We start from the raw sequence: 12,440 nt of genomic DNA on the forward strand, positions 1-12,440 counted from the left end.
GACGAGATAATCATCTTATTAAAGGCCTCAAAATCAAAGTTCCTGAGCCTGCGGCTAACAACAGACTTTCGCTCATTGAGCGGTTTCTGAAGATTAAGCTGAAAGCAATTAACTTTGTGGTCAGAAATTAACTGCTCCATTCCAACAAGTTCATTGACTTTCAAAGCCTCCGCGACCTTCCTAGAGATAACAAGGTCTAAAATATGACCACTCCTATGGGTGGGAACAGCCACATGTTGTTTGAGGTTTAACAGTTCCAATAAACTGCCAAACTGTGCCGCATATCTGTCAGCCGTATCATCCATGTGGAAGTTAAAGTCGCCGATGATGAGCAGCTCCTCTGAGCAAACAACAACTTCTTCCAACAAACTAGAAAATTCCTCAAAGAACAAGTCAATTGCAGCACCAGTCTCCGGCGGACGATACTCTACCAAAGCTCGGATAGATTTACGATTTATAAATGTAACGTCCATACATTCAAATGATCTAAAAGAATGCTGGCACATTCGTGTCTTAGTACAAAAGCCACGTTTGTAGAGAAGTCCTACACCCCCACCAGTCCCAGCCGGTCCGGAGAGTGAACAAAACGGTAACCACTCGGGCAGAGCTCTCCAATAGGACCCAATAGTAACGTCATCTCCCTTCAGATGCAACCATGTTTCCGTGATACCCAACAAATCAACTACATGATCGACAACAAAATCTTTGATAACCAAAGTTTTGTTGCAGACCGATCTAGCATTTAACAGACACGAAGTAAAGTTCTTGCAGGACCTCGAATTGGGAACTTGGCTAACACGGTTAAGAGAAAGAAGATTATTTAAATTTGCAATCATATAGGAACGATTGTAATCACGCCGACGTATGCTTGTGGTGTGGACAGGTATCCGTGTGAAGTGTTGTGAAAAGGTAATCGATTGACATTTGGCGCAATTGATAAGACTGCTGACCGGGTAGACAACGCAGCACAGCGCCCACGAGAGCAATGAGTTGAGATTGTTGACTGGTCGTCATTATTTGTAGGCCCAGGGTTCAATTTAAACACCAAGTCGCCTTCCAGAATGCAATGAAATGTCGCGGATGAATTTGAGTAATACGCACAGGGGGCGTTTGCCACGCTTGAATTTCGGTACGAGTTTTAAAACAACAAAAATAAAGATTGAAAAACCTGCGCAGCGTAGTACTTATAAACGTTAATTTAAAAATTGAAAAACGGACGCTGTTATTATAAGAATCTTAACCGACGTTTCGGCAATGCTGCCTTCTTCAGGGTATACAAGACTAAATACCGCTAAAAAGTTCGTTAAAATTAGCTCACGTGCCTGATGGCATACTCGCGCGCGTGCCACATGAAATAGCGCGCTACGGCGCGCGAGTAAGCAAAAAAAAAAAAGAAAAAAAGGGGGGGGAAAGGGGGGTGATTGTTTAAATAGAAACTTGAACGCGCGCCTGAATAGATCTTTGCATCATTCCGATTCTGCCGGTATGACAATAGCTTGCGATGCAAGGAATCCGCCCTATTGTTCGCAGAATAAGCAGTAGAAAATTCATAAGGCGAATTCAGTCCAACCAGATTTCGAAATCAGGATTTTCTGCGGAAGTGAGGATCGTTCTGGAAGAGAAATCGTTCCAATTTTTGCTCCCAGCGGTTAGACATAGCTTGATATCGCTTGGAATACCAGTGGAACCAAAACAAAAGGAAAAACATAACAAAAGTGACAGAGCGATGGGAACCGTGGCTACTCATCACTATGCATAGAGCGAAACAGCTCTGATTAATTTGCAATATCCTCGCTATGTTACCTGGCAGAATACAAGAGTTCCCCCAAATAGAAATGGTGAGGTCTCCTTGTACCTTATAATTATGGTCATGTGACATGCTCGTTGTAAAAGGAAATTGGGGAATTGATGGCGAGTTTACTTTCCTTAAATTAATGAATTAAATTTCCTCATAGAGGATAAACATATTTTACTTTTTACGTTTGAATGATTTAAGATTGCATTTAGCCATTCAAAGTGATGATTACCTTTATAATCTATTATTGAAGTGCAATGGGCATTCAATTCAAACGTGAAGCTTTAATGTTAGGTAAAACCATTTGACCCAGGCCTAAAAGTACTTGAGTACGGTTAATGAACAATATCATTTTCTTCATTCAGAAATACATGAGTAAGATGAGCTGCCGTATCATCACCAGTGTCTTGTCGTTATTATTTTCACCTTTCCCTGTGCTGAAGGCCAGTTCCCTAGAGTTTGTACATCCCTGACGAGTCTGAAAAACAAGAAATGTTATCCAACCCAAAAGGCTTTAGTGCGCCATGCGGTAATGATGGAAACATAGGTACATGCCAGGAATTGGTCATTTGTGATTGCTCCTTCAAGTACTATACAGTCATTACCAACCTTTCCAGGAAGGCGACGAGCGCCATTAACTGGCCTCATGCTCTTTACCATAAAACGTGCAAATGCAATTCAAACTTTGCTGGATATGACTGCAGCAAGTGCGAGTTTGGCTACTATGGCAAACACTAGGCACAGAAAAAACCCTGACTCGCAAAAATTTCCTCAAGTTGTCAGCCGAGGAGAAGGATCAATACATGAGGTACATCAACATGTGCAGGTACTACATAAGCGATTATGTAGTGACTTTGACCCCATATGAAGAGATAAAAAAAACCGTTATGGCCAACCGCGACCCAACAGCGCTCTTTCACGACATCAGCAAATGTGACTTGTTCCTGTGGATCTACTACTATGCTGCACAAGGCATCATTTTCAAACATAACATAACATGGGGAGATATTGACTTTGCGAATGACGGCAGGGGTTTCCTACGTGGCATCGACTGTATAATACAGTAGAATAGGTCCTTAATAAATAAATAAATAAATAAATAAATAAATAAACAAATAAATAAAGTTTTAGAGGAAGCAATTCCACTAATCGAATCAAAGTTTGGAAATGTTGGTTTTTGAAGAGAGGAGAAAACCAGAGTCACGTGCACGCGTAGTGTGCGGACGCAGGATTTGATTGCTCTGGCCAAGATCGAAATCACCGAAAATTTTAGTCCAAAATATGCCCGATACACGTCATTCGAACGCCTCAGTTAGTTCTTTGGCGGCTGAAGTAAATGTTCAAGGAGAGTTTGTAACTCTGGCAACGCTTCGCGAGATGTTACAGATGCAGGAAAGAATGTTCAAGAGCTTCTTTGACTCGATCGTAACTAACGTGAACACTCGCCTCGACTCTTTAACTCATTCAGTAGTCGAGTTAAAAGCAAGAATTGCTAGTTCGGAAAAGGAAACGGGATTTTCACCTTCCTTCTTGTAGAACAAACCTTCGTAAGTTTTCTGTCAGTTTCCAAGGACCTACTTATTATAACACTATAGAAAATGATATTAAAGAATCTAATTCTCTCCACGTATTCAAAACGAAACTGAAAAAAAAATTATATATGAATTATTAGTTATAAATCTTGTAGTAAATAGTTATATTTCTTCACATGTCTGATATTATTTTATACTTATTGTTACTTGTACCATACCTTATATTTTGTCAACTCAGTCTATGTAATTAGTTAATTTATACTTGCCTTCATTGTATTTTGCTTTCGATCCTGGCCTTACCATTACTGTTAACTTTATTTTTACTCCGAGGGAGCCCAATGTCTATAAGCCTCATGGTTTCTTTTTGGGCTTCCTCGCCACTTTCATTTGCTTTTGTGTATCTGTCTTGTTTTATCGTTATTTGTATTTTGTGGTTAATCAAATAAAGTTACAAAGTTACAAAGTTTCAAAGTTACAGAGTACCTGGATAAAAACCTCTCAGAGCAAACGAGAGAATCAACAATAAACTCAACCCACACATGTTAAAAGTGCAAGCCAGTCCAACAAGTCTGGAAAGGCTATTAGAATCTCAAAGGTTTGGCTACATTTTTTCTATTTTAGGCTAAGGTGGCTGAACGCAGTTTTGTTAGCTGTCAGCGGTAACTCGTGTGATGGCGTGTGTTTTAAATTGAACAAACATGGCTGCGAAAAAGCAATGGTACACAGAAAATGATTTCTCAAAATCTACTCATTGACATTTTCTGATATTTTACTTTTATCCTACTTTAAATAACGACAACTTTAAAATGGAAGTTGAACCATGGAATTTTGCCACACATTTAATAATTACAGTGCAATTATATTATTGATTATCTAAAAACTCTTCTGTTAAAATTTGGTCAAATAAGTTTCAAATGGTGATGATTAATTATAGTAAGCTGCGTGCAAGGTTATAGGAAAATCTAAAGAACGAATTTTATGTAAACTGAGCAAAAGTGAAATTTTACAATTGTATTTAATCACCCGTGTTGCCATGGAAACTACGAAAACATCAAATTTTACCTGTCAATCAAAAAATTTTTCAGCAGTATATTTTTCACTTGCCAAGTTTCAGCTTCTGAGCTGCAACCTTTCTCTTGCCATTATTTGGCAAAATACATATACTCATGATCACAAACTGCCAAAACTGTGTTCAACCACCTTAACTACAACGTGCGTAGCAGGCGCTTGGAAGTAATGGGCTCAAGAAAGAACGGGGCGCAGGAGGGAAACACGCCACTTACTCTCCCCTCAAGTGTCTCTTTCGCGCGCCTCTTTCTCTCCTGTGCCGTTACTTCCAAGCGCCTGCTACGCAGGCTACCTTATTTATAACTATATATAATTGACCTTTGGTCGCAATTAATCGGCCATTGGCAGCCTTGTATTCATCACCAATAGGAGACAAGCTCAATCCCAACTATAAACGCTTACTGTCTAAAACAGTAGTGGTAGTGGTAGTGAATTATTTTGGTAAAAGTACGTTCCTTAAATGAAAATATATATTAAATACAGCTTTTAATTTCCTTGCGCTGACACGGAAAGTTGTCCTGGTATATTGTGAAGACTGTGAACACCCCCGCTATCCGATATGTAACCTACTTTCACTCTAGGGATCGGCGCGGCGCAGTTTCGCTCAGTTACAGAAATCGCGCCCAAAAGAAATCACTGTTCTTATTTGTGAATAGAAGCCCTATTCGGTATGGTTTTCGCGCCGGCGCAAAAGCTATCCAGTATTAATAGTAATGTGGACATTAAAGCCAAACTTACGCCGTCTGCCGGACAAGTAGAATCCGATGCACTAACTCTCCTGCGAGCAAATGCCTCGGACTTTGTGTCCTTTGGCCACTCGATACTAATATATAGCCATTTCAAAACCAACTTCACGACACTTAAGAGACTGTTCCATGCTGATGCGCATGCTAACCATGTGGAGTTGTTTCCTGCCGCATCTCGCTGGATGATTACTTGTTTGGCTGCGGTTGGATGTTTCCATGACTTGTTGATCATAATCGAAGAGTCAGCTTGTGGTTGGTTTGCATCAACTATGTCCATTTGTTCCTCGTCCATTTCCGTCTGTAGAAAAGAGAGAAAAACCGTCGTTGACTTATATTTGCCTAAAAAACAGCCTACCTTTTGCATTTCCCCTCGAAATATGATGTCCGTCTCGGAACGAACGCTAATATTCTATCAAAACGGAAGGTCGCTTGCAACTTTTTTAAAAGGCGTCGTTTACGTTGTGAAACACTGGAAACGTTTGCTTTTGTTTTTATATTGCATGTCTTTACTTTGTTATAAATTTAGTTCATTTGTAAACGTTTTTCCAGGCAAATAGGCTGTTGTAAAACTGCTGATTTTGTTAACGGAGACAAGCAAGGAAGCAAACATGTTTTGTCACGGAGACAAGCATATAAATCGACGACAGGTGGATTTTGATTAAAGCGCTCTTGCTTCCAAAGCCTTCAACAACAGTAAAGCGTCGATAGAACGGTTCTTCAGCGACGTTGATTCCTGCATTTGAAGGCAATAAAAAGCGCATAAATATTTTTAATTCATTTCAAGCACTCAAATGCGGCTGATCGGTATAAACCGTGCCGGAAAGTGTGTGCTAATACTTAAATTGAGCCTTAAAATCCCACGGCTACAACTAGATTACAACAAAGCTATTGAAAAGCTTTGAAAAGTGCTTTAAACTTTGTGGAAACAAATATCGGAACTTGACGTCGTAAGTAACTTCGATTGCGCGCGCCAGAATCGCTTCCGATCCTTAGAAACAAGTAACCAAGGAAACAAAATCATCCAAACAAATAACAATTCAGTTTCAACTGGTTGAGGCCAAGAAGGGAAAATTTCGCAACAACTAGATTAATTCAATCCTAAACAAATTTAAGGAGCACTAACACTTTCGAATGAAAAGTTGGCGCAGTAGTTTGATAACTTGAAGGCAAAAGCAAAGTTAGTCTGGGAAAATAAGGATTTTCGCGCGTGCCCTGTACTTTTGCCACAAGCTTAAACCACCGAGGAAAATAACGCGAAGAGAACAGACGCGAAAATAACACAAGTTTTACCTTCCTCACTGAAATTTCCCGAAGCAGTCGAAGTTCCTAACATTGTTATTATAGGCGGTAGATTAAAAACTTTCATTTTGTCAACATGACTTTTCTCTTTCCAAAGCGCAACACGACTAAACTTGTTTAGCGACGTGGAACGATAAAAAACAGGACGTCATAAAGACAAAATAGAATGATTTCCTGCGCGCGTTAAGTTTATGGAACACTTCGTTATCCTCCTATATATTGCATTACATTGACATCCATTGCAACTGTTCATTTTGTTAATAATTCAAAGTTGACAGACTGCAAATTATAGTAGTTGCTAAAAAATATATCTACGTATCCCAACTGTTCATCAGTAGGATGCCTAAAATGCGTGCAATTCCACAATTGGTTTCGGCTAACAATAACAATGGCACGTGAAACGTTACTCTAAAGGCTACATAGACGATTTTTATGGAAACTTTAGATTACCGGATTCGTTATATCGTTTACATGCACATACCCGACGCGGGGCACTGCCTGACCTTATTTGGCCCTATAAGTGGGTTTGTACCGCTGAACAGGGTATGGTTTTCTTTCACAATCTTGAGTGTTAAACAAGGTATACATAAATTATCGTTCTTGAAAGGAGTGTCTTTTTGGACCGGAAGCCTTTCCAAAGAATTAATGCGACTGTTCTCGATGATTTAAGTCTATGTGCTACGAACCAGTTTTATTCCATAAATAATGTTATAATGAATTTGGAAAGATATTTCTATTCTGTGTGCAACAAAGAGAACGAATTAGGGTCGTAAAATAGAGCCTCTTTTCTTAAACAGGGTTGCAAAATGAACGATTTTTGTCTTCAACCAGGGTCAAGGTTTGAAGGCGCGCCTCGGCGGCACACCTCTACCAAAACGTCCTTTGAGTACCTTATGGAATAGAGTGTCTCAATGGGGTGGTAGCTTTGAAGATTGACGGTTAATTTTAACTAATTTTTAAGAGTGACGGTCAAATTTTAAATAAAAAATAAAGAAAAAATAATTAAAAAAAGAAAGAAAGAAGTAATGATTTGGAGGTAGCACATTCACAAAATGGTTCTTCATCTGGCCTGATTCCTAGTCGAATTGGAATTTGGAAATGTTGGTTTTTGAGGAGAGGGGAAAACCGGAGTAATCAGAGAAAAACCTCTCAGAGCAAATGAGAGAATCAACAACAAACACAACCCACATATGGCGTCGACGCGGGGATTTGAACCCGGGCCACAATGATAGGTGCTAGGAGGTGAGCACTCTCACCACTGCGCCATCTCTTGATTCCCAAAACCAAAAACTTTTGACGGTTGACGATTATTGAGAATCGTTACTGAGTCCAAAAGTTAAATCAAATATAAACTTCGTTATTGCCCCCGGAGAGATTTCGCCCAGAAGGCGAAATCTCGAGGAGGCACTCTAGTAACTCGGGCATATATTAAGGAAAGTACTTACAGTTGAAATATACAGTCAGTATGATTTGCTTGAACAGGGGCCGCGAGGAATCGGTAGGTAATGATGACGTTTCTATTGTTTGCGCCTGCAAGTACGAAATGATTAGGATGACGTCAAGACAGAAAATCCCGAAAGGATCGCTTAGGTCACAGGGTCCTGAGGCGTTTCGTGTGAATAAATGAATTACTTTCTCACCTTGAAAAATGTCTATACCTGTCGCTTAGCACGATTAATTAGCCCAGTGGGATCAACCTCGTCCCCAGGGCTTTTCCCTTACCCATTTTTTAAGGGAAAAGCCCTGGGGACGAGATTGCAGTGGGATCTTTATGAATCTATTGTAAACGATTTCTTCGCTTCTTATCTGATCGAGATCGACTTTGTTGTTCGCCGTTTTGAAAATCACTAACCGCAAGCCATATCCTCGCTGGCGCACGGCACGTCGCCCGAAGGGCGACCGAGGCACGAATTGCCAATCTTGCGAGCCCTCACGGTCTCTTGGTTTGCGGTATATAGAATGTGTAACGACGAAACTGTAACGCGATCAAAATAACCCATTTTTTTTTTCAATGGTTTTCGACGGGTTTTGATGTTCTAGCGACAAACACATCTCCTCTAGACCCTGTGACAAAGCCGGATATGACAATTCATACCGATATCAGTGAAATAATTGGTAAGTGCAGAAATGACTGAGGCATCTTTTAGCCCGGGGAGTACTCAATGAATTTTTATACTGGGAGGCTCCGCGCCAAGGTCCAACCCCTTACCCTTTTATATACCATTTTTCACGGAAAAGGTACCCCTTTAGTATACCTTCTATTGACAAATAGCACTCCTCTCACATATCTTGTTTAGAACTTTATTTCCCTTTTAACTGCTGTAAATGCACTGTGCTTTAAATAGGAATCAATCACAAAAATTGAACGTTCTTTCGACTTTATAAAGCTATAAAATTCATCTGTTAGCCCTTTGTCCCTTTCGCAAACTTAAATGACAGATTTCCCTACCCTGTCGTATGCTCCAACAAGTGAAATCCCTACCCTTTCATATGCCTAAAGCCTGAAAAACAAACTGCGGGGATCAACAGCAGTATATATTAAAAAATTTATATCATAAAATTGTGCTGAACAGTTACAAGAAAAAATTAGTAACAAAACAATCTTTTATTTAGCGCACACACCGCCTGAACAATGTGCTCATAATGAACTCGAACTCGACTCGAACTCGAATACAAACTCGATGTTTCGGGATTCGAGCCTACGGCTTGAAATGAATTGATTTAGAATTGACTTTCGGCCTGGGCACCTTAGTCCAAGTTTCTCTACCATGAACAAGTTTAGTCTAGTAACCTGTGAATACAGCCGTTATCTCTCCTCGCTCCATGGCCACGTCGTCTTACTCTATCCAAATGGTCCAACCTTTACTGGAGTTGCAAGAGTTAGTTCTGCATCGGGTCAATCCAACTCTCTTCGTCAACGATAAAAAGCACACGGTCATGATAACGAATAAAATTAAAAGAATTCTGTGGATAAAAGTTGCATGACTCAGGTTTGGATATTTTCGTCACTTGGCTTTGTGAAAAATGGAAAATTGTAATATCCATCTTTAAATAAGAATATATAAAAATGTCAAAATACAAAAGATGATGTCGGGAGCAAACTTATTTTGGTAATCTTTGTTCATTTTATTCGACGTTATATTCAGTTTAGGACCGGGAATCATTCATACTTCAATTTACTCCTAGCTTTCTCTTTTGTTTAACTTTTTAATATTGCTTTTTGGACAAGGTTATTGAAATTACGTGTTCACGTCATTTGCTGTATTACTTCCCATTATACTACGACATGAGAAATTTCTGCAATTTGATTGGCCTAGAGCAGTGGTATACGTATTTTCAGCTTTTTTGAAATACCTACATGTGAAAATTACAAGCCTTTTGCGGGTAGTAGTATGAACAAATAATGTACGTGATATTTGGCATAAATACCACAAAATTGTCTCGTATAACCATTTTGAATTATCACTCGTGGCATTCATGCCAACAACAAATAATGCTATAACCCATGCAAATTTTTAATGATGGCATGCTACATATTGTAAGGACCGCTTTTTATGTGGAAATACATGTGATTTTACATGATAGGCCTCCGGGATGTTAATAATTTATTTATCCAATAAATACATGATTAGCCTGGCTATTTGACAAAGGCAGTAGTGAGGGGGGTGTCAGGTCTCCTGTAATTTAGGGGGTCAGTCTCGGGACATGCTTCCGTTCACAAAAAAATTGAAAACCAAATTCTCAGAAGCGTAATTGCCAGCATTCTGAGGATTGAATAAAGTGATAGCAGTGTTAAGGACAGTTTTCATTACGATTATTTTCTAGGGGTTAAGTCTTGCTTTTGTTGTTTCAATGAGGTTGTTTCTTTCCATTATGAACTGTCAAAGGCCGTTTGTTTTTAAAAAAACTTTAGATAGAGCGGCAGCGCGGTCCGAGACCTAAAAGCGATAAAAGAACGGTGGCATAGCTGTAAGGGAATTTAACATTTTCTATGTATTCTAGCAACAGCGTTTAATTGTCCTAAAATAACGTTTGGTGCAATGATTGTCATATTTTTCCAAAGCCGCTGGCCTGCTGAACTGACTGCAGGGCCTTAAATACCCTCTCTGTCCCGTTATTCTCACTTGATAATACGTATTTCTGCTTTCAGGGAAACTAACAAATACTTCAATTATTGAAATGTTTTACATATTTTATTCCCGGCCTTTTAATAAAACAGCTTCTTAGCATGTATATGGAAGATGCGCGTTTTAAAGACAAAGAGAAAAGGATTCGAGATAACTTAGGGGAGAGGATGAGCATCGTCTTGTAGCGGAGTAAACTTGTTGTTTATGGCATCACTCAATGTGTTCAGGACTGAACGCCAATATTTTGTGCTTCCGGGCTGGAAATAAAGAGAATGATTAAGAATAGTATCTTTTAAAAAAACCAGACCCGGGGGTTTTGCTATATTGGCCTACGGCGGGGAGGCTCCGCCGGAAAGGGTTACCTATGTTGGTGTTTTTCATTAGCTAGTTTCTTACACAGTTTGTGATAAGTCCGATTTGAGTTAAATGTTGACAAGCCAAAAACAACTAATATATATATACCAAAAACGAGAAGTCCAAAGACTAGTGCAACACTGATTCAGAACAACGTGTATTGTTTTTTAATAACAATATTTCGGCTGGCCATACCAGCCTTCCGACAACCTTTCTCGAAATAGCTGTATAAGAAAGAGTAGTGATTTCACTTGTTGAAGTATATTAAAGGGTAGGGAAATCTGTCATTTGGGTCTGTTAAAGGGCCCAATAGGGCTACTAGATGAATGAAATGGCTTTGAAAAGTCCAGAAAACGTTCTGTTTTTGAGATTAGTAGCCTGTTGACAGACTCTCTACTTCCTCTTCAAAAGTCCGTCGAGCGCGGGTGATAAAATGTAAACCGCAGGGGATTTATTGACCACCAGTGCAAGGAAGTAGGAACAAAAAGAAAAATAAAACAACGTCGGTGTACAGGCTATTCTATGTAAAAAAAAAAAAAGTGCATTTACAGCAGTCAAAAGGGATACAAAGTTCTATAAACAATATAAACAATTATATGTGGAAGAGGCACCATTTGTCACTGATAGAAGGTTGTTTTTTGAATTGTTTTAACTGTCCGTTCCTAAAACAGCAAGCATCGGACGAGAACATAACCTACACTTAGGCAGTATTTTTCGTTTCGCTTGCGCCGTAGACCATTTTCGCCTGGGTAAGGCGAAACGAGCGAACTGCAAAAGAGAAAATCTTCAAAAAGTGAAGCAGGTCCGACAGGTTAAAGAGAGAGTAGTAATCCCGGTGGCGACATCGCACTTATAAAAAAATGAAAAGAGAAAATCGTGGCTGGGAAAATTCCCTGTCACAGATTTTTATGTGCCGGGTTTACGCTTTTTTAAGTGTTTGCCTCTCCATTCAGTCACACTGAGAATTTCTCTATATGCCTGTATTTGTCAACATAATTTTACTTGAGCACAGAGCATCGTTTTCAAACATTAAGCATTTAAAACGTCACCTTGAATGTGCATTTTGTTGATCTTGTCTGAGTTTTCTTTCACATGGGAAATAAGAGGGTCTCAATGGGGTGGTGGCTTTTACGGTTATCGGCTAAAATTTTGGCTCTTCTACGGCTATCGGTTAATTTTTTTCAGTTAAGGTTAACGGAAAAGTTAAAAATTAACTTCTTTTGTTTCAAATAGTGAAATATTCATAAACCTGTATTTTTTTGTATCTTTAAATCAAAATAAAGGTCTTCGGATCATCTCGGGATGAAATAAGCTAATTTTTTTTTGAAAAATTTTAACATTTGATAGATCATACTTTTTATAAAGTATTGCACTTCTGATATTATTTTACACATAGAAATGTCAATAGTCAATTTAAAAATAATCGATCTTTGTGAAAAAGCAAAAGCAGACACGCGAACGCCCAACTCAAGGCCGGGGCGCGACATTCATTATAACCGAAATGGCCGTTTTCACACCA

The 12,440-nt window shown here is 39.2% G+C and overlaps 1 pseudogene; it reads left to right on the forward strand.

The window, feature by feature from the left end:
• The first annotated feature begins 864 nt into the window (after positions 1-864).
• Positions 865-12,440, forward strand: part of LOC140925913 (tyrosinase-like) — a 52,505-nt pseudogene continuing 40,929 nt past the window's right edge.

This window comes from Porites lutea, chromosome 2 (genome assembly GCF_958299795.1).
Source record: "Porites lutea chromosome 2, jaPorLute2.1, whole genome shotgun sequence".
Classification (NCBI taxonomy): Eukaryota; Metazoa; Cnidaria; class Anthozoa; order Scleractinia; family Poritidae; genus Porites; species Porites lutea.